The 22724-nt window shown below is 42.2% G+C and overlaps 1 long non-coding RNA gene across 1 annotated transcript; it reads right to left on the bottom strand.

Annotated features, from left to right (window-relative positions):
- Window positions 1–9619: 9619 nt before the first annotated feature.
- On the bottom strand, window positions 9620–20470 carry LOC310842273. The gene is made up of 5 exons (XR_014563053.1): window positions 19749–20470; window positions 18833–18973; window positions 16939–17053; window positions 12119–12197; window positions 9620–9674 (listed from the first exon to the last, which is right to left on the bottom strand). It is a non-coding gene; the product is annotated as an uncharacterized lncRNA (long non-coding RNA).
- Window positions 20471–22724: the final 2254 nt, after the last annotated feature.

Raw genomic sequence — 22724 nt, 5'->3', positions numbered from 1 at the left:
TAATACTAAGCTAAGTCACAGTAGGAATAAAATGTCCTTAGCAGAAAATTTCTAATGCAAACCACCCAGCAATTAGAAACAAATCCCTCTCTGGTAATATAGCAAACACTGAAAAAGCAATAAAAGAGTGGCTAGGTGGGAAGGGAGCAGGTTTTACACTGTCTTTTTGTTCCTACGACATTCCTTGTGACTGATTTTTTTTTCTTGAGGTATGACCCATTTTACACACTCTTTGTCTTGTTCTAAAATTGTCAGAAGAAACAAAATCTATAGTATCTACTTAGGTTGAATATATCACACTTGTTATCGTAGTACCCGAATGACTTATTTATTTTTAAAATTGCATGTGGGGGAATATTTGTTTCACACTTGCATTCTGTTGTCTCAGTCAGCAGAGATTATTTATTTCACAGCTATTATAGGAAGGCTAGTTTGGAAAAAGGAAAGGGGTTATAATGTACAAAAATACACTAAAAGAAATCCACAGCAGCCAATGGAACTCTTAAACTAACAGGTTCCACTTTGGGTAAGTTTTCAATTTTTTTACCATTACCTCAGACCAGACCCTGAGTGCACATACAATACATACAAAGCGGCTCTTGTGTGTGGGGCCTTCCCTCTCAATTTCAAAGGAAGGAGTGGAACCACACACTTCTGTGTGCACAACTCTGCCTCCTCCATTGATTAAAGACGGTAATATAATATTCTAGGTGTGGAAGTTCCTTTTATGCTTTGAGGCAGAAGCTTTTCACACAAAAGGAGCAGATCACCAGAGTGTTTTGTGCTCCTTGCTATTTTGGGGATATACAGTGCCCCCAGTTATAGCGATACTTCTGTTATGATACTGCAAGGGTATGACAGAAGGTGACATTTTTATCTATCATTTTCTCTTGTGACCTTAGGGCAGGGGTAGTGTTCCCATATGTCCAGGCAAAAACGCTCAATGGGTGTTTGAAGCAGGCGTGGGTGAGGGAGGCTGCGTGTTCTGCAGAGAGTCCTTGAGGGCCAATTGGAAAGGTTTGGGGGGCTGCATTCAGCTCCTGGGCCTGAGGTGCCTGACTCCTGCCTTAAGACATCCTTTGAAATTGGGCTAAGGATACCTTTTAGGATATAATGTGCTGTCTATGTGATATAAAATACACAGATACACCACTGGCATGTCAGCAGCTGTGTGGAACCTTTACACATGGCTGTGGATAGTGACAACTTTATATTGTACAATTTAATAAGCTTGTGTGCAAATGCACTTTCAGTTGATATCCTAATGTGCTGATGATCATAAGTAGCAAAAGAAATACCTGGAGATTAAGGCCACAGTGGGTGGGGGGGCAGGGAGGGGCAGCTGCCCCCCCAAATCAATAAAAATCAATAAAAATACATAGCAAACTGAGATTCTGCCCCCTGCCCAATCCTGGCTACGCCCATGCCTATGCCCTTGTGCCTGGGAGAAGGGAGCACTGAAGGTAGTGGGACTTAGCATATGTCTTAATAAGTAAAGATATTTAGGCTCACGCTGCACATTTCCCATTCTAATTTTCATTCCAAAGGACTTTATAATTGTTAACTTCTGTTTGATCATTTCAGAAAGAGCCAACTAGTAAAGACAGAAAACCATTTTTTCAGCAGATAAAGAGTGATTGAATTGGCTGCTTCCACTTTTGTTAACTCAAAACCAGCATTTTTGTAGCCCCGAACTTTGCATGGATTAGCAGCTTTGACATGTTTGAATAAATGTAGCTTATTAATAACAATAAATACCAATAATACATATTTATAGAGGCCTTTTTATCTTCAAAGTGTTTTACAAATATTAACTTGTAAATTAATTCTCGTGACACCCATGTGAGGTAAGCAATTATTATCAAAGAGTATAATGCATATATTCATGCATAGTATTTCATTCCCCACTAACTGCGAAACCTCAGACTTAATCAGGAATTTGGGATTGTTCATAGCTGAATATTGTTTTATCACCCAAAGTCTCATGCCTGCCATTTGCTTGCTCCAATCCACTACTTGCCATCTTGATGTTACCTCCCTCCCAGCAAACAGATGGAATTAACTGGTAAGCAAGAATTTTAAAAGTCACAGGTTCTGTAGACTCTTAGATCTGTGTGTATTTTGTGTGGCATTGGGTAGATACTTCAAAGTACAGTCGTACCTTGGTTCTCGAACGAAATCCGTTCCAGAAGTCCGTTTGACTTCTGAAGATGTTTGACAACCAAGGTGCTTCCAATTGGCTTCAGGAATTTCCTGCACTCAGTTGGAAGCTGCGGAAGCCCCATTGGACCTTTGGGTTCCAAAGAACGTTCGCAAACTGGAACACTCACTTCCAGGTTTGCGGCGTTCGGGAGACAAAACGTACGAGTACCAAGGCATTCAACAACCAAGGTACGACTATACGGCCAATTTATGCTAAGGACAGGCTTCATTTCGCTTGATAGCCCTCTCAGTTGCATCATGAAAATGTGGGTTCTTGCTTAAAACAACAATAAAATTATCATTAGCCGAGAAAAGCTGAATAAATTAGGAATATTTGCATATATTTGCATATTCTGCTTCTGCCAATAATTGGGAATTGCAGACAGGCATTGTGGTGTAGTAGCTGGACTAGAAAATGGAAGATCAGGGTTCAAATCCCCACTCAGCCATGAAGCTCACTGGGTGACCCTGAGCCAGTCACGGCCTTTCAGCAAAACCTACTTCACTGTGGAATTGCGAGGATAAAATGAGGAGGAGAAGATCCATGTATGTCTCCTTGAGCTCCTTGGGGAAAAGTTGGGATATACAGTGGTACTTCAGGTTAAGTACTTAATTCGTTCCGGAGGTCCGTACTTAACCTGAAACTGTTCTTAACCTGAAGCACCACTTTAACTAATGGGGCCTCCCACTGCTGCCACGTCGCCGGAGCACAATTTCTGTTCTCATCCTGAAGCAAAGTTCTTAACCTGAAGCACTATTTCTGGGTTAGTGGAGTCTGTAACCTGAAGCGTATGTAACCTGAGGTACCACTGTAAATGTATAATTTAACATACAGACACACGCACACACACAAAAACCCAGTCACAGAAGCCCCACTTCCTAACTGCTAAAAATTCTGCCCAATCCTCCTCTGACTTCAGCCCACACTACTTCTCACTTTATCTGTTGAGGAGGGGCCCCAACCATTTGCAGTCTCTGGCAAATTCCTTTGATCCACTGTTGTCTGAACGGGTCATTCCCCCCAGGCTATCACCTCACAGAGAAGGCTATTCCTGGCTTAATTAGCTTTTGACACATCACAGGAAGCACCAGTTTGGCTTAATTAGCTATTGACACATGCTGATTCCGGAGGATTAGAAGCATCAAATACACAACTTAAATACACACAGGGCTAGCACTTTAAACACTCTGAGCCTTATTTTAATTCTAACACCTACTGAACCCAGTAATTTAGGGGAGTCTAGTAAAATATACTTGATTTAAAAGCTATGCAATACTGTCACTCTGGGGACGCAGGTGGCGCTGTGGGTTAAAGCCTCAGCGCCTAGGACTTGCCGATCGAAAGGTCGGCAGTTCGAATCCCTGCGGCGGGGTGCGCTCCTGCTGCTCGGTCCCAGCGCCTGCCAACCTAGCAGTTCGAAAGCACCTCCGGGTGCAAGTAGATAAATAGGGACCGCTTACCAGCGGGAAGGTAAACGGCGTTTCCGTGTGCGGCTCTGGCTCGCCAGAGCAGCGATGTCACGCTGGCCACGTGACCCGGAAGTGTCTCCGGACAGCGCTGGCCCCTGGCCTCTTGAGTGAGATGGGCGCACAACCCCAGAGTCTGTCAAGACTGGCCTGTACGGGCAGGGGTATCTTTACCTTTACCTTAATACTGTCACTATGTAACAGGAGAACTACAAAGAACCCTGCTTGTATAGAGCATAAGCCCTCTGCACTGTTTGGAAGGGAAGCATGTAGCTAGCATTCTAGACGCATCTGTAACCATTAGCATAGCAACTATGGGATGAGGTGTAATGGTGTACAAGTCCTCCCCCAGGGACCAAAGACTTTATGGCAGTAATGAAGGAAGCTGTGAAGCGGCATTTGCTGGTCCTATTATTTCTGTCTATGAAATTCTAACCTTCCAGTTAACAAAGCATCAAAATGTGGTGTGTGATTGTATGAATCGTGAGCATAACAAGTTGAGAAAGTGCAGAGCTAGCTTATTTTCGTGCAAAAGCAGTAAACAAGTTTTCTACAGGTCCTTTGTGCACATTTCTGCGAGTCATTTTCTTCTCCTAAAAAGCCAGGACAAATATACATTTTTTTATTATATATATTTTATTATATATATATTAGAAGCACCCAGGGCCCCAATCTGTGATCAGAACCCTTATTATTTCAGACACCTTCAGCAGATACATAATAACATCATAGCCTGATACCTAATAAACAAATGTTTTTCCTTCAACAAACTTGCACTCTCAAAGTTCACTGAAAGACAATGCATGGGCTATGCAAACAGACTGGGAGTTTATGGTTATTATAAGGTGTTATTAAGTATTAAACACAGATTACAGCAGTAAACAGAAAAGAGGCCAGTTGCACATTTTGTAAGATACTTGTGAAGGTTATTGAGTGGGTAAACTTTAAAGAGAGACCTGAGGAAGATCACTGAAATAGTAGAATGTATGATATTGGCAGTGATTTTCAAGTACTGTATTCTACCTTCGGAAGGGGGGAAGTTTTTACATGAAGTTCCTGCTTGGTACCCCTCTTTGCTAGGTCTTCTAGAACATTCCAGGATGTGTGTGAGGATCAGTGGTGCTGTCAGGGCAGGACTTTAGGCCCCAACGAACAGAATGAGCAAGAAGACCTCCAACTGCAATAGGGCTGGCTATTTTGAATACACATTGCCATCTAAAACAGACCCTCTGCAAGACCATTTAGCTCAGAGTCTAAAATGACCTTACTGCACACCCCAAACTCTCCTGTCACTGGAGTCCTGTTTGATTACTGAACACATGAAGGAGCTGTCCAGAATATGCAAACTAACCTTCTTTTTCACTCTCCAGGGATTTGTAAATGCCCCCCCCCCGGGGTCTTAGTGCCTTGCCCCCAACCTGTATATTGGGCCTTAGCTCTAAATATGGACCTCATTCTCAGAAGTCAGGGTGTAATTAAAAATGAATGGTGACATAACACAAATGTGCAAATCAAACTGAAAGCTGGAACTTGCTTCAAGGGATAATAAAGCCAACACATTCAGTAATCCAAGCCAAAACTTCATAGCATTGATTAATCACTCTCCTAACTTATCAGGCAAAATTGCCCTGAAATAAGTGCAGTAGTAGTTCCGTAACACATTTGTCCAGTTGTGTATGTCTTCCACTCTTAATAAATTAAAATAAATTAATGAACAGAAACATTTATCTACTATTTGTCTTAAAATGTGTGTTTGTAAAAACCACATTAAAATTGGTTATGATCTTCAGGGCATTTCTCCAGGGCTAATTTTCCAGTCACTTTTCTTGAAAACTGCTGACCACTCAATGTTATACAGAGCACACCCTGATTCTCTGCCTGTCCACTTGGCTGATGAGGGAAATTGTTGGCTATGCATGGATTGCACAGTTTACAATTATGTTAGAGCCAACAATATTGTGCCTTAGAGTCACAGAATTGTAGAGTTGGAAGGTACTTTGAGGGTCATCTACTCCAGTCCCCTGCAATGCAGGAATCCCAACTAAAGCATTCAAGACAGATGGCCATCCAAACTCTGCTTAAAAACCTCCAATGAAGGAGTCCACAGCCTTCCAAGGGAGTAAATTCCACTGTCAAGCAGCTCTTACAATCAGAAAGTTATTCCTGTTCTTTAGTCAGAATCTCCCTTCTTGTAACTTGAAGCCCTTGGTTTTGGTCCTACCCTCTGGAGCAGAAGAAAACAAGCTTGCTCCATCTTCCATGTGACAGCCCTTTAGATATCTGAAGATAGTTATCATATCTCTTCTCAGTCTCTTCTTATCCAGGCTACCCAACTCCCTCAACCGTTCTTCATCAGGCTTGGTTTCCAGACCCTTTATCATCTTGGTTGCCCTCCTCTGCACATGTTCCAGCTTGTCAACTTTCTTCCTAAATTGCAGTGCCCAGAACTGGACACAAGACTCCAGGTGTGGTTTGACCAAGTCAGAGTAGAGTGGTACTATTACTTTCCTTCTATACTTCTGCTTATGTGGCCTAAAATAGCATCACACTGTTGAATCATGTTAAGCTTGTGGTCTACTAATACCCCTAAGTCCTTTGCACACGTACTACTGGCAAACCCAGTGTCTCCTATCTTATATTTGTGCAGCTGGTTCTTCCTGCCTTTGTGTAGAACCTTGAATTCCGATTCTGTCTTCCTTGGCATTCGCTGCCTATCCCAGTTTGGTGTCATCTGCAAATGTGATGAGCATCCCCTCAATACCTTTATCTAAGTCGTTTATAAAGATATTGAACCACAATAGGCCCAGGACAAAAGCCCTGTGGCACCCCATTTGTTTCTTTTTCCCCAGGATGAGAAGAGCAATTAGTGAGCACTCTTTTGGTCAGTCAACCAGCTACAAACCCACCTAAAAGTTATCTTGTCCAGTCCACATTTTACCAGCTTCTCCACAAGAATATAATGGGGCATTTTGTCAAAAGCCTGATCCACCCAGCTTGTAACTATCAAAAGAATAAATTAGATTTGTCTGGCATGATTTTGTTTTTGAGAAATCCATGCTAGGTCTTAGTAATCACAGCTTCCTTTTCTAAGTGCTCACAGAAACTGTTTAACTATCTGTTCTAGGTCCTTTCCTGGTATTGGCATCAAACTCACCAGTTGGTAGTTTGTTGACAATGCAGCTTTGGGGGGTTTTATGCTTAAATTTGCCCCAGAAGCAAGCAAAGCTTGCAGATTTGTCCTGAGGGTCTATGGATTAAGAGAAATATTATATTTACTTCTATTATGGCAGCTTTCCCATTTTTGACTTCTTAGTGCAGCTAATAAAAACAGGCAGTACCCAACTGAACACTTCTGCTAGGTCAAGGTCTTTTAGTTGAAACTTCCCTGCCCTCTCCTATCCCCATGTACCCCCTAAATCTGTTATGGTTCCATTGTGCAGCTAAAATATCTTGAATAGAAGTGTTTAATTGGATACTACCCAATACATACTTGTACCACAGAGATACAAGACCCAGGGTGAGATGGGGTTGCAGCAGGAATAGCCAATGGGGTCTCCTTGCTATGCTGTTCAACCACAACCTCCATTAGCCACAGCTAGCACAATCAATTGTCTGGGATAAGGGGAGGTGTAGATGAGCAACATCTGGAGGCTACCATGTTGCCTCTGTTAAAGTGCTGGAATAACATTGGAGAGACCCAAGTTGAAATTGTCATTTGGCCATGAATCTCCATGGAAGAACTTGAGTCAGCCATACTCTGCCAGCCCGACCTACATCACAGAGTGGTTGTGAGGGTAAAATGAGGTGATCATACTTAGAGTTCCTTTGAAGAAATGTGCAATTCATAAATAACAAATGTTTACATGTCATTAACAGTATGATGTGGAATCTTATCTGCAAGCATAGACTGAAAACACTTTCCTCTCCCCCCAAAAGTTATTCTCTGTATTCCAAAAATGACACGCTATATTTAACTTTACAAGGCCTCTGTACAGATCCTCAAATATTCTAATAACTACACAAACATTAATATTTAAATACAATACATCCTATGAGGTACAGAATGGTCATAACTGTGGGCTGATAAACTGCTTAAAAAAATTCTCTTTAGGAGTCAAGTGGGGAGGGAGATGTTGATATGATTGTCTCTTGCCATTGTAAAATTGGCAGCTGTTGGATGCAATATACATCCCTGGTAAAAACAGTTCAAGGAGGGGAGCAACTGCAGTGAAAATTAGTACTCTTATCCTAGCAATGAATGGTGCTATCAACAAAATTTGGGGGCAAAGCTTCTAAAACTCTTTTGCTTTCTGAAAAGTGCAATGTGGCAATATTTAACTATGACTGTGGTCCTCACATACAGAGGTGCCCGAAACAGGTGTAACTGCTGCTGTTCTCTTAACCATAGTTGGTAGATTGCTGGTGGTGTATGGAGTCACACAGTCCCATTCCCTCCTTCTTTTATAAATATAGATTCTCCCTCTCTCTTCCATTGTCTCCTTACCTAGCAGTACATCTGCAATGATGCTCTTTGTGATTAATGCTAGCTTGGTTGCTCTTACAGGTTTACAAACCTATTTCTAATGTTGGTTAGAATGAAAACTATGGTTAGCTAGCATAGGAGCCAACCCCTAGGGGCCAAGGTTCCTTTGCCCCCTCCCCATAAAATATTTGAGGGGGACCCCCAAAGTTAATGGGCACTGCCATTCAAATGCTGTGTGCGCGCCATATTTTGTGATTGATTTTTTAATTCAAGTTGGCACCCCTGTTAGTTAGCAGTTATGGTGGACTGTTGTGGTGGGTTGTGTCCAATTAAGTTGCACAAGGACATCTGTGCGACAGAACTTTGTCTCCCTCTTCTCCCCCTGCACCCCACAAATCAGCCCCAGAGGGTTAGAAGAACCAGCAGAACCTGAACAGATGAGGAGGTCGAATGGAAGGAGAAGTTCTATTGGATGCAAACCAGTATTCCTTACAGGAGTTACTTAAGCCACATTTTCTGCAAAGCCTAGGACACAATGCCTTAATCCTCATTCTACTCAAAGGTAAGTCCCACAGAGTGTGCTGAAGCTTACTCCCAAGTAAGTGGGTAGTCTGAACAGTAGTATCTTTATTGACAAATGTAATGAAGAACAAACAGAAAGTGCCTACTCAGTACTTAGCAATGATTTATTCCACCACATAGAAACCACAAGCTGTGTGTATATTTTTGTGTGTGTGCCTGCATATTCCTGTATTACAGGGGGTTGGACTAGATGGTCCTCAGGGTCTCTTCCAGTTCTACAGTTCTGTGATTTTTTGGTTCTATGATCGGCAGCACTGTTGGTACCATCCTGCCCTCTTCTTACACTCCAAAACATTTATCAGTAGAAATGGTACAAAACTGGTTTGCATACCAAGTTCTTTTAATAGAAGGCATCACCATGTTGTACTTAATTTCTGAAATGGTGGTGATGGAGGGGAGGAAGTCTGGCTTAAGCCATGTCTGCAAGCTCTTTGCTGTATCCCATTTGTATGGCAGAGACACAGTGGTTGTGGTGACTAAAGACATTCTGAATTGAAGACACTCTCATCTTACTGCAGTGGTACCTTGGTTTAAGAACAGTCTGGTTTAAGAACAATTTGGTTTACAAATTCCGCAAAATCAGAAAGAGTGTCTTGGTTTGGGAACTTTATCTCAGTCTAAGAACGGAATCCGAATGGTGGAAGGGTACCGGCAGCGGGAGGCCTCATTAGAGAAAGCGCACCTCAGTTTAAGAACGGTTTTGGTTTAAGAATAGACTTCCGGAACAAATTAAGTTCATAAACCGAGGTCCCACTGTATTTCACATTTCACCGAGTAACCTTAGAAACAAAGTTCCCATTACCATTAAGCAGAAATATTTTAAATAGTAAAATTATCTTTTCCTACAAAACTTTACTTTGTACTTATCTTATTGAGTATCCACTGTGCTTCACCAAGCTGTGTATTGGCCCAAAGGTGGTAGTTATCGGTCAATGCAGAACTGCGTATTTTTAAATATAAAGTTTTTGTAAAAATAGAAAATATAAAGAATAAACAAACCCCACACACATCTGAAATACAGGAACTGTTTCTGTGCAGTTAATTCCAGTAAACAAGTTATTACAAATGCTTTTATTTCTGCCCAGAATACTACTAAGTATCATAAGAGAAACTAGTTCACTATTATACAGTTTTCCATATATTAGGAAATGATGCAAAAGAGATAAGCCATTTTCAAAACAGATCAGCTTGTCTCTTTAGCAATGGAAAATGTCAGCCTAAAAATAACAAAGCTCTGTCTGTCCACATAGTTCTCTGCTTCACCTGCATGGCATTCCTTGATCCCAGTCCATAAATCCTATGGGGAGGATTTGTGTGACATGTGTGTTCTGCATCACACCCAGTTGGTGTGATTATAAACCATAAATTGTGGCTATAATATTTGCATTAAATGTGGAACCTGAGCTGAAACATGTTTACTTGGAAGAGAGTCCTACTCATCATATTTCTAGCATATATGTTTTACTTTACAGTATTTATAATATATGAAATGGCATTTTGGGGAAGAAAGTGAATGTATTACAATAAACAGCTCAGCTCCCCCTAATGGTGTTACTAATGCATCTCTATCAACTTATGGGATATTCTCTGCTGATCAGATCCCTGCTGATGAACAGTAAAGCAGATTTGATGTTATGTGAATAATTATAAGATTATTATTTAACATCAGCATATATTTTTTAATCGAGCTCACATGGGGGTCCCTTTCAACGTTATGATTCTATGATTTAAAGAAATTACAATAAGCCATTACTGGAATTCGCCCATGAACAGAAAGAGGGGCATTAAATGCACTGATATGTCGTCATTTGGATTCCCGGTGGCATTGTTGTTGCTACGGCCTTTAGAAGACTGGGGTGAAATTTCCCAAGTCTGAATAATGGCATTCTGTCACTTAGTCTGAAATCTTCTCTTTTGCTCTCCAAATGGACAGAGCAATCTTCACTTTCTGTGTATCACTGTTGTGCTGCTGCTAAACAGATTGTATGTTGTCCCGCAGAGTTGGTCTCATTTCACTAGTGGATAAAGCGATTCTTGCAAATAGCTTGCAAAATGATTTGGGATCCTTTGGGATGAAAGGCGTTATAAAAATGTGTAAAATTATTATTACCAGAGAGAAAGAAAGAAAAAACCCACCACTGTGTGTACTGTTTATATCAAGCGGGGAATGGGGAGGTGACTGTCTTATGTTAATGAAATGCCTGTTTCACCCTTATTACACTGGAGAAACTGTGGGAAAAGAGTTTATCATGTGAAAATACAACACCAGTGTTCCTACTATAATACAGCAGAGGCCAATGAGACATGTGGTAATCTAAGGAGTGAGTGTTGATTGTTCAACTTAAAAGATGCTGGGAATGCAGAAGATGTATCTCACACTTTTTAAAAAACCAAAAAACATGGGAACTGCTTCAACTTGATTTTGCCAGGTTTCTTGGGATTTGCAGTACATTCAGCAAAGCAATGGCGTTGCTGAAGTACAACACATTGGAAAACGTAGGCCACACAAAGCTGCTGTTACTCTGTTAATTGGGCAAGCCCAATTAAAGTAAGCCAAGATGAAAACTTTGTTGCACTAAGATCTAGTTCTCAATGACAGTGATGGAGCTTCATGCTCCGGCACCAGGGGGGCAGAGAGCAGGCAAGGGCAAGGCTGGCACGCATCCTGGAGGCGGGGCGTGCCGCCCGCAGGGGCAGGGCACGCATCCTGGGGGCAGGGCACCCAGCGCAGGCGGGGGGCAGCCGCATTGGCACCCCACTGGGATTGCACTGCTGGGGGCGGTGTGCTCCCCCCGCACTCCTCTTCCTCCGCCAGTGCTCACTGAAGTAGTAAAGTCAAAATGAAGATTTTGGATGACAAAGCTCCTTTAATTTTCATTTTAGAGAGCAGATGAGGGCTTACAGATTAAAGTTGCAGGCCTGTGGTCTCTTGGAGGGCACCAGTGGGGCCACAGAACCACCAAATTCCCCACTTGAGGGGAGAAAGAGAAGCTCATCCTCAGAATAGGAGATCCCTAGGGAACGTTGGGAACAGGGTTGTGGACCTTAAGAGCTACCAACTTCCCATTTGCCTGACACACTCTTGGAATGGGATAGATGGGGGGACAAACTACACCAGCCTTGGAGGTGACAGAGCTTGTTTTCTTTAATGTAAGGGAAACTGTTTCAAAAACAAAAAACCGGAATATGAGAAATGGTTCATCTGCCTTTGGCTCTACCTCCGTCTGTCCTCTTGGATTGCTCCACTCACGTTGTCAATAATGTGAGCCCACATCTGAACTGAGAAGTGCTGTAGCCCAGATCCATAAGGTTTGCCACCTCAGTGAGAACTTAGCTATCTATCTAAAAAAGGTTCTGCAAGAAAAGTAATAACATTTTTTTAACCTTTGTTCCCTTGCATTAAGTTTGGCCGTTGAGATCAGAGAGAAGACTTTGGATCACAAAGCTCCTATTATTCTTCACACTATAGAAATAAAAAGATTTGCACTTATGCAAATAGTTACAATACTTTGAAATAATGTTCTGCTAGCTAAATGTATTTTTCAATGTACTATTTAATTATGGATATGCTTGATTTAACACTTAGTACCAAAATGCTAAAAATCTCAAAAGTGCTAAAGTCTACAGGAAGCACAATATTGCTGTATTGTGTGCAAAAGCATTTTAAAGATTCTGATTCTGGGAGAGCTTTACTGAAAACAGTACTTACTTGTCTCTGGGGCCTAGTGCTATCCAAGTGTGATACAGGAGAGAGAGGGAGAGAGATGGCCCTTTTGACACATAAACGCTGGGCACAAGCTAGCTAAAATTATACACATTCAAGTCCCATTGATTTCAAAGAGAGATCTTTGCATTTTTAAGTCGATTGACTTAAAAAATTAATCAACTGTAATGGCCCCAATTCATACATCTGGCATGAATAGCTACTATTAAGGCCCATTTAGAGTGCAATATCTGAAGGGTACCGCAATAGCTACTCCTGGTGTAGACAATGCTGAGCTAGATGGACCAAGGGTCTGATTTAGCATAAGGTGGCTTCCTAAACAAAATGGCAGCCTTAATTGTGTATCAGTCATTTCTTGGATTGGCATTAGAAGCTTTTGTAAATATTCATGGTCAATTAGGATATGGAAGATGAGCATGAACTTCACTTGGGGCATTTCAAATTTTGCAAGTGATGCTACACCACTTTGCAAAAAAAAGAAAAGAAAAAGGAAGGAAGGAAGGAAGGAAGGAAGGAAGGAAGGAAGGAAGGAAGAAAGAAAGATGAATGCAGGTTCAGGATGTTTTAAAATGAATTTACAAATAAGCTTTTTGGCTAAAAAGAAACAATACCAGAAATAAAGATGGATACTTAAAAGTTATATTGTGTTCCCAATCTTCTGATCATATTACATGTCCACCATGTCTACTTCTATATCTTTTAACTCCATATTTTTACTCTTTCACCCCTGCCTCTGTAATTTATTTGCTTCGTCTGATATATTCTGGCACACATTCAAATAACATAGTAGCTAAGTGAAATAGCATATACTTTCTGCATTGCATTAACAGGAATTATTAAGTGGTATTACTGGGTGGTTTTTTTCTTGCGCACATGCGCATGTGCGCACACAGTGGGGGAGAGAGAAATATGTTATCACTTCTGTATTTGAAATAGTAGTTTCATTTTGTTTTGAGAACTGCACATCTTTCATTCTTAGCTGGTAGGCTGACAAAACCAAAGCAACCTGGATAAAAATGAAGGGATTTCAACCACCATGAAATACTGTGTGACATAACGGCCAACATAAAGCCATCATTCTCAATGTTTACATTGGTACTGATTCTTAACAGCATGACGTTAGCTCAATATAAAGCTATGCTTTTTCTAAAACAACTCAGGTACAAGGAGAGCCTTTAACAACCAATCATGTTCCAGGTCTATAAAGAATTACACTACCAATCCAAACTGACATGTACATTAAAGCTCACCTATGGGCACCCTAAATTTTTACTCAAAGCCAGGGATTTACTCATCCCGAGAAACACAACCCCACAATAGTTGTTATGTACATATATCATTCCAGAAATCAATGGATGCTCCAAGTGTTACAGTTCTGTACATATCCAATTGTTTTACAATTAACCCAATATGACACCTAAAGAGAAAATTTAAATAAGGAAATTCACATCTCGCAGCGTAAATCAGCATGATGAAAAAGCAAGCATTGACAATGCTTAACAATTTGGCTGCTAGTACAACAGCCTGTTTCTTTGAAGTTATTTATGTCTCTGTAGAGTTGCAGCAAAGGCTGATGTATGCAAAGCCATAGTACTTAATGCCAGAACTGACTAGCTGCCAGCATGTTAGTGAAACAGCATTGCGAAGAGGATGTCCAAGGAAACCCGGGAGCACAACTCTATGTATTGCACTCACAGGTAAGTCCCTCAGAGTTTGCTGACTCCCAGGTAAATTGGTAGCCTAAATAGTAGTATATTGATTGACAGAAGAACAAATAGAAAGTGCCTATTCGATCCTTAGCAATGCTTTACCCACCCCACCCCTTTTTGGCCTGGAGACACTTTTACAGCTGCACTGGATTGTACAACCAGGTTCCACTTTAAAGTGGCTTCCCACATAGCAGCAGTAAGTAAGGCAATGTGGTGATTCACTCAAAAAAGGCAAAGCAAATCACAACCCCTGATCTGCAACATGACAATGTGCAACTACTGCTGCTTTAGAATATTTCCCAATACTTGATAGCTATACATTTGTTCTGAGTTAAGTGAACAATAGGGGCACAGTACAGAGTGAGAGTTCTTAAAAGGAAGGCAGCCTTCTATGCCTGATGGTGTGCTTTGAGAGCCAGTGTGGTGTAGTGGTTAAGAGCGGTAGTCTCGTAATCTGGGGAACCGGCTTCGCGTCTCCGCTCCTCCACATGCAGCTGCTGGGTGACCTTGGGCCAGTCACATTTCTATGAAGTCTCTCAGCCTCACTCATCTCACAGAGTGTTTGTTGTGGGGGAGGAAGGGAAAGGAGATTTGAGACCCCTTTGGGTAGTGATAAAGTGGGATATCAAATCCAAACTCCTCTTCTGTCCATCATGCTTGCAAATGGCATTTATTTATTTATTTATTTATTTATTTATTTATTTATTTATTTATAACAAACTCCTGTCTTTTGTGTGTGCCCAGCTTGCAAGAGGTTATTGCTATCCTGAAACAAGTTATGGCAGTGAACTGGGAATTTGGCAGTCTGGTACTGGTACGGAAAGATTCCTCTTAACCACGAAATCACTTGATTCCAGGCCAAGCGTAATAAATAACAAACTCTTGCATTTACAAGTCAAGAACTAGTGTGGCCCAGTGGATACAATGTTATGGCCACTTTACACATTACATTTTTAGGGATACACCTAAAAGGGTTTGTGTATGCTTTAAAACTGCAGGATGTGAATGCGCCAAACAAAAATTTGGAAACACATATATATCAGTCATTACTGGCTTCTTCTCTCTGAGTGTACACTTGACATCGTTCCCAGATCTGTCTCTGTGTAATGTGTGAAATGGCCCTTAAACCTGTGCTCAAGCTGCATTTCAGCTGTAGTCTCAAAAGCACTTTGTAGGATTTAAAAAAAAAATCCACACAGAAATGACTTCTATGCAGGAACTATGAATCCTTCTTGTAGATCAAATGCGACAATTGCATTCATTAGGGTTTTGTTCCATCTCCTTTGCTGGGACAGGGCTGGCACCAGGTTGACAAGGCCCTGAGCAATGTTCCTTCCAGTACTTCTCCCCGCCAAGCTTACCAGAGTACGGATGACACTGGGCAGTGGCAGGCAGCAAAGGAGGCAGGCAGCAGCACAGCTCCAGCTGCACTCTCTCGGCCCAGCATTGAAAAGAGAAGCACTACAGGGCAAGGCAATTGCAGCCAGCACCACTAATATCCTCTTTCTTAAACCCAATTCCTGTAGGCATTGTCCCCAATCAGTACATGGAGGATGGAACCAAAAGGTTATATTAGGTAGGATCTATGTGTCTATGCCTTTAGGAACCATTTGGTCCATCTATTGTCCACACTGTCTGGCAACAACTCTAAAGGGCTGTAGTCAGTGTCGGACCATCTGCTTTGCATGCAGAAAGTCCCCAGGTCCAATCTTCGTGCTAGCTGTGGCTCAATGGAGCAGTGGTCTTGGACTGACTCCATACAAGGCAATTTCTCATGCTCCTATGTTGGGTTAGGCTTATTTAATTTATGACTCACTTCCCACAGCAAAAAAGCGTGACAATGATTTACAACAAACGCGGTAATAAAAATACAGAAATATATTGAAAACGTTGGGTAAACACATCCAATCACTTGTGCTTCCTAAAACGCCCGAGAAAACAAAAATGTCTTTGCTTGGCGCCGAACCATTGGGGAAAAGATAGTGGTCGCTGCCTGGTCTAGCGCTTGTTTTTATAGTGCTGGGACATTACAAAAGCAAGACTTGCTTATTTATTTATTTAAAGAGGAGGCTGGCATCAGGTGAGGTGGGTCCCCAGCCTCGCTAGAGTTGCCATATGTCCTCTTTTCCAGGACACGTCCTCTTTTTAATAGGTAGAGTTGTCATAGCGATCCATAGTTAAAGTTGGCAAATGTGCCCTCTTTTTGGCTCTTCAAAATATGGCAACCCTCTGCCCCACCATGCCAGGTGCTGGTGCTGTGCCTTTGCCAAGATGCCACAATTATCTGCAGTTCCAGAGAACTTACATACCACATTGATTCCCTATACTCTTCCCCTGCCCCACCAGCTTATATCCTGCTTCCTGGAAGTGCTCTTGAAATGGCTTCCAAATGTTTAAAAATGCACAAAAATGCTTGCACAGGGAGTAAAGAGACTGCATGCATGACAATCAAATCAGGCAACCCACAAAGAGGACCACATTACATCCTGCAAAGGAGAACCTTCCATGGATCTCACTTCCTCGCAAACTCCCATTCTTAAGTATTCTTGCGAAATCAATAAAAGAAAAGATTGTGTCAGCGTTGTATAAAAGTTGTGTGTCTCACCTCCTGCACTGCAAATATGGACAAAGATAGCTTTTTATACACGCATGGATAAAGGGTAGGGATAATTTGTTAGAGACACTTAAATTGTGCACGACTCTTTGTGTCTGTTGTACATAAATATAGGTCAAACAGATTCCCTGAAATAATTGGTTGTGAATGCCCTTACCTGAATTGCTGTTGCTTATGATTCATGGAGCTCCAGGCTGTTCGATGGTAAAAAGAGCAGAAAACTGGGCAAGGAACATAATCGTCAGATCATGTAGAAGAATAGCTGTCCATGGCTAAAGAAACAGATATAATAGGCCTTAAGTTTATTTTAGCTTTAGGATCATTTAAATCACAAGGATGGGAAACATATTGTGTCACCATGTAAAAGCCACAAGGCAAGTTTTAATGTGCCCTGAAAAAACAACACCATGCTGAATTTAACACCTTGAGGCAATTTCTGTATTAGCAATTATTTAGAAGTAATATTTCACCTTTGATGTGTCAGGAGAGCAAGTCTACAGCCAGAAACCCTGATGGCTGAGGTGGGCAATAGGTACACTCCTTCCCCCAGTGGCTGCTTCAAGCAAAATAAAAAATTTGGCAAGAGAGCTAGTGACATGGTTCTAGCACATCATGTAAAGTTTGACATTCAGGTAGTTGAACAGATTGGATAGTTATTGCTATAAGATTAGAGACATGTTGTATATTATTTTATTTTTTAAGAAACCAGAGAGTCATAAAAAGATTGTGGAATTTCCCACTCAGCCCCTTCCCCTGGAATCCAGAACTACAAACAAGAGTTTTGGTTCCCCCTCCACCCCCACATTAAGCCCCAATGAGAGCCTTTTAAATGTGTCTGTAGGAAGGGGGGTGTTACTGCTTTGCTGTTTCGTTGTACTTATTTACTTGTTTTTATCCTGTATTTTATTCTGTGAGCTGCCCTCCAATCTTCAAATGAAGGGCACTATAGAAATCTAATAAATGAATGAATAAAACAAGAGGTTTGCTGCTTACCCTGTGTGTGTGTGTAGATGAGGACGTTGAGTGCCTAGGAAATTGTTTGTCCCAGGGCTCTTTGCTGGGTTGCACACAACAGTATGTTAGTTACAAAAACCTCTTGACCATCATCTGCATTATGTACAACAGCACCAGCATCAGGGCCTTTGTTGTATGGTGGGCCTGACATTTCAGCACCCATGGATTCATGGAAGAATGTAGGCCTCACAAAGAGGCCTTCCATTTGCAGCTGCCACCAATGCAGTTTGGATGAGGAAAGAAGCTGAGCTCATGAGTTTTGGGCTACACAGAGGAGTTGGGCCTGGGAGAGGTGTTTGAGCCTTCCTGGTGATGTCATCAGGAGCGGGACAGGTTTCCAAATACAGATGGCAGAACAATGTGGCAGTTTGGTGGTAGAAGTTGGGCCTCCCTTGTTCTATTTTACAGTGGTACCTCGGGTTAAGTACTTAATTCGTTCCGGAGGTCCTTGCTTAACCTGAAACTGTTCTTAACCTGAAGTACCACTTTAGCTAATGGGGCCTCCTGCTGCTGCTGCGCCGCCAGAGCACGATTTCTGTTCTCATCCTGAAGCAAAGTTCTTAACCTGAAGCACTATTTCTGGGTTAGCGGAGTCTACCTGAAGTGTATGTAACCCGAAGCGTATGTAACCCGAGGTACCACTGTAATGGCAATGGCTCCCACCTGAGAGGTTCAAGAACTGAGTTCCAGCTGAAAAATGCCCTGGGCAGTGATCTGTGCTGGATTAGGTCTGGGTGAACAACCCTGAAAAGACTGCCAGCATCGCCAGCTTTGACAGCACTTGCCTGGGAAGGGTCTGGAATCCAGGCTCCTCTCCTTTCCAAATAGACGATTTGGAATACTGCTAAGAATGTCGGTGTGGAAGGGTCTATGCACAAACATTCCCCAGGCAGATTTGTGGCTCTGCACTCAGATCTTTTTTTTAAAAAAAAGTTATGCTTTTTTATTGAATTGGATAAAAATAAGGGAAGACATGTTGTTTGATCAATTGCCCCGATTAAGTACAGATTAAAGTCTGTAACCCAACACCTATTTACCTGAGAGAGAGCACCACTGAACTCAATGAGTCTTTCTTCTGAGTAGAGACATGTGTGAGATTGAAAAAGCATACCAGTTAATCAGCAAATTCCTTAGTCTGGGTTGTAGAACAGGCTCATTTGGGACTCCCCAAGGTACTTCTGGTAAGCAAAGGAAACACATTTACAATGGTTTGTGTAAATCAGCTTTCTTTTATATAAATGATGTGTGGTAGCATCAGATCTTAAGCTTCACTAAGGATCCTCAACAAGCGCCTTCTTTGAAGTGTTTAAGTGTGCAAATACAACTGGTTAATTAATCGATCAAACCAGTTAAAATCCAGAGAGCAAACCAGCTAATCCCTTTAAATCGCTTAGCACTTCTGCCTGCTCCTGTTGCATAAGGGGGGGGGGGGAATAATGCACGCCTTGCTTTAGCAACTTTTGGCAAAGCGGCTATCTGCGGGGAGGGACTTAACTGAGGCGGCTGTGAAGGATTCACCCTCCCGCCCTCGGCCAGACCGAACTCACCCTCGACAAAACATGGAATCATGCTGGAAGATTTGCTTAAGGGGGAAAGGTCCACTCCTTTTTTCAACATGTTGTAAATTTGCACTTCACTGATTTTGATCTAGTTGTATGAAGCTGCTTAAAAAAAAAAAAAGTTAAGCCAAGACTTTATCTCAGTCTCCTTCAATGTTCGTGAGAAGAGGAGAGAATTTCCTTGATCTCTTTTCTCTTTCTCTCTTTGCCCGGGGGAGAGTAAGGCGCTCCGTTCCTGCCTGCGTTCTACGTGCTACGGAAATCCAGTCCGGATTTTGCACGCAGCCGGACTGTTCCTCTGGTTCAATCTATTTTTCTACTGCAGCCCAGAGAGTGACTGAGGCAGAATCACACGCAGTCACAGGATCAGTGGATCCTTGCACCATTAACTTACATGCTCCAGACTTTAGAGGAGCTGCAGAATTCAGTGCCCAACTACTTTCCGTCGCCTACAGTTGAAAGCTGCCCCACTCCAAAGCAGCCCCACCGCTCTGCAGCCCCAAAAGCGGGGAAACAAACCACTTTGTGGGAGCCTGAGAAGCAGGGACTATTTTCTCTTACTGTGTCCTCTCCTGGGCTGCTGTAATGAACAACATTCCTAGGTTGAAGCCTCCTCTCTGCTTTGTGCCTATTAGCTGTTCCCGTTCCCTCCCTCTGCTGCTTGTTTTCCGCCCTAATAAAGATCATACCGGAAATAACCATTGCAGACCTGCTTGCGAACTAACTAGGAGTTGGAAGTTAAGTGCTTAAGCCCCGAGATCTGCAAGGACGAATGTTTTGGACAGTTAACATAATTGTTTCTCCTGCAAAGTGCCAGCAAAAAAAAAGAAAGGAAACAGAAAAAAGAGGGGGGGAGCTGTGTGCAATTGCTCCACATACATCAAGAGTTGTCAGTAAAATCAAACTGACGTCATCCTTGTGTAAAAAAGAGCTGTGTCTTTTGTTCTTCTCCCCCCCCCCCCGCCCTGTATATCAAGATTTAAAAATCCACCTCCCGTTTATGCCACGTTAATTGCAATGCAAAAGGAGACCTTCCACTAAAACTTGCCTAGGCTGTGCTACATTTTAATGAATGCAAGCCTGCCTTTTGATCTCTCCGAGTCAGTTGTGCCGGAAGGTTAGTTGCATATCCTGGCTGCGCTGAAATTCGATCAGCAGGGGGGGCAAAGAAAAAGAAAAGCATTTTAACGGGAATCAATAGAGGATCATAGGGTCTGGGAAGGAAATACGTGTTGACTGGGAAATTTATGCGAGGGTTGTTATACATGCATATATATTACACACGCACTCATATGTACATGACTTGTGTTTTTTTTTTAATTAGCCCCAACGATAAATACGCCCAGAGACAATGAAAGAGAAAGGCGGGGGTGGGGAATCCAGCTTGGCTGTGCTTCGTTGTGTTTTAGCTCCAGATCGAGGAGTTCGTGCACCGCTTCCAAGCACAGAGCATACATTTAAAGCCCCATGCTCCGAAAAAGATCGCGGATATTGCAAACGGGTCGCAATAAATTAAATCTGTTTACTCTTGCGAGTGACTTTGGCTCGTCCCGCCCTCTTCCGACCGTGGTGTCGTCGTAAGAGAAATTCCTCCGAGTTTGCACTCCTTTTAAGTTTTTACTCTCCGGAAAGGGGTTTGGGCATGAGCTGCGGGTGAGGCTAAAGGAAATTCTTCACTTTGAAAAGAAAAGATGATTTTCATGGCACATTTTTGAAATCGCTTAGATGCCCCTCCCGTATTAAAAAAACAAATAGGCACTGCTCAGCTTCTACACAAACAGAGACTTGATTAGCATAAAAATAAGCCTCCTTTTTCTTTTTGAATTCGTCTAAACGCACATTACTGCGCGCGTGCGTTCGGATTACAGTGTGAAGGAGATTGTCTTAAAAGTTTGAGAGGTCAGCAATAAGATCGGGAGTCACAGGGATAGGGAATGGTTATTTCATTCTGTTAATTCAACACAAGCACGCTCCCAATAAATAAATTAGGACCTTCAGAATTAAAAGTGTCAACTGGTAAAATAAAGCATTATGAGGAAGAATCAGATTAAACAACATTTACACTGTAAATTTTACACAGTCAATAAAATAAAACCACTAACAGGGCCAAGTTACACTCACAGCACATTATTAATTTTTATCTTATTTTTTAGTTACTCTGGACTCTCTCAGTGCTGGCTATTAAGATTTTGTATGGAAAAAGACATGCAACAAGATACATATTTACTCAGAAGCAAGCTCCACTGAGGTCTTTATTCACAATTAAATGCATATAACTGCAGTGTTAGGTTGTAATCCTAACCCCATTTACCTGGGAGTAGGCCCCTTTGACTGGGACGCAGGTGGCGCTGTGGGTTAAAGCCTCAGCACCTAGGACTTGCCGATCGAAAGGTCGGCGGTTCGAATCCCTGCGGCGGGGTGCGCTCCCGTTGCTCGGTCCCAGCGCCTGCCAACCTAGCAGTTCGAAAGCACCTCCGGGTGCAAGTAGATAAATAGGGACCGCTTACCAGCGGGAAGGTAAACGGCGTTTCCGTGTGCGGCTCTGGCTCGCCAGAGCAGCGATGTCACGCTGGCCACGTGACCCGTAAGTGTCTCCAGACAGCGCTGGCCCCTGGCCTCTTAAGTGAGATGGGCGCACAACCCCAGAGTCTGGCAAGACTGGCCCGTACGGGCAGGGGTACCTTTACCTTTACCTTTAGGCCCCTTTGAATTCAGTAAGACTTACTTTTGAGTAGACATGGTTAGGATTGCATGTTGCCATTGTTATTGTTTCAAATTACACAGATCTTCTGGGACAAAAACAAAACCCCTGATTGGTCCTCACAGGTCCCTAATAAGTAAACAGTGAGAAGTTAGGAAAACCATTGTGACTTAACGTTAGCCAAAGTTGTTGATTAATTTTAAAATGAAGTCCAGGCACTGGTACAAAGTCAATAGGAGACAAACTGGATGGTGTTAACTGTTGGTTGAGAGGGGTGATGTTTTTATCCTAGTTCTCGTGAGTAGTGGAAGGACAGAGGGCCTCTCCAGACACCTATTCATTCATCCTTCACCCTATTCTCTCGTACAGTGTTGACCTGGTGGTTAGACAATGCATAGTCTTTACTGAGCATTTGTTCTGATTTATTTCCAGATCAGTAATATGATAATGATCATCATCATCCTGATTTGTGGCATGTATATATGCATTTTCCCATTAATCATTTGTTTGTCCCTCATTTTTCAATGCAGTTCCCTGTCACTTTCCAAACTGCAAAAATCAAGGTTCTTTTAAAAAAAGTGGATCTGTTGTACTAGGGTGACAGAACGCTTTAATCCATTTAATTTCACACACCTAAAGATCCAGTATGTGCTTGAATCTCTCATGCAA

This window comes from Podarcis gaigeae (assembly GCF_964106915.1).
Source record: "Podarcis gaigeae genome assembly, chromosome: 3".
In the NCBI taxonomy this organism is placed as follows: Eukaryota; Metazoa; Chordata; class Lepidosauria; order Squamata; family Lacertidae; genus Podarcis; species Podarcis gaigeae.
This window is presented reverse-complemented; position numbering and strand designations above follow the sequence as displayed.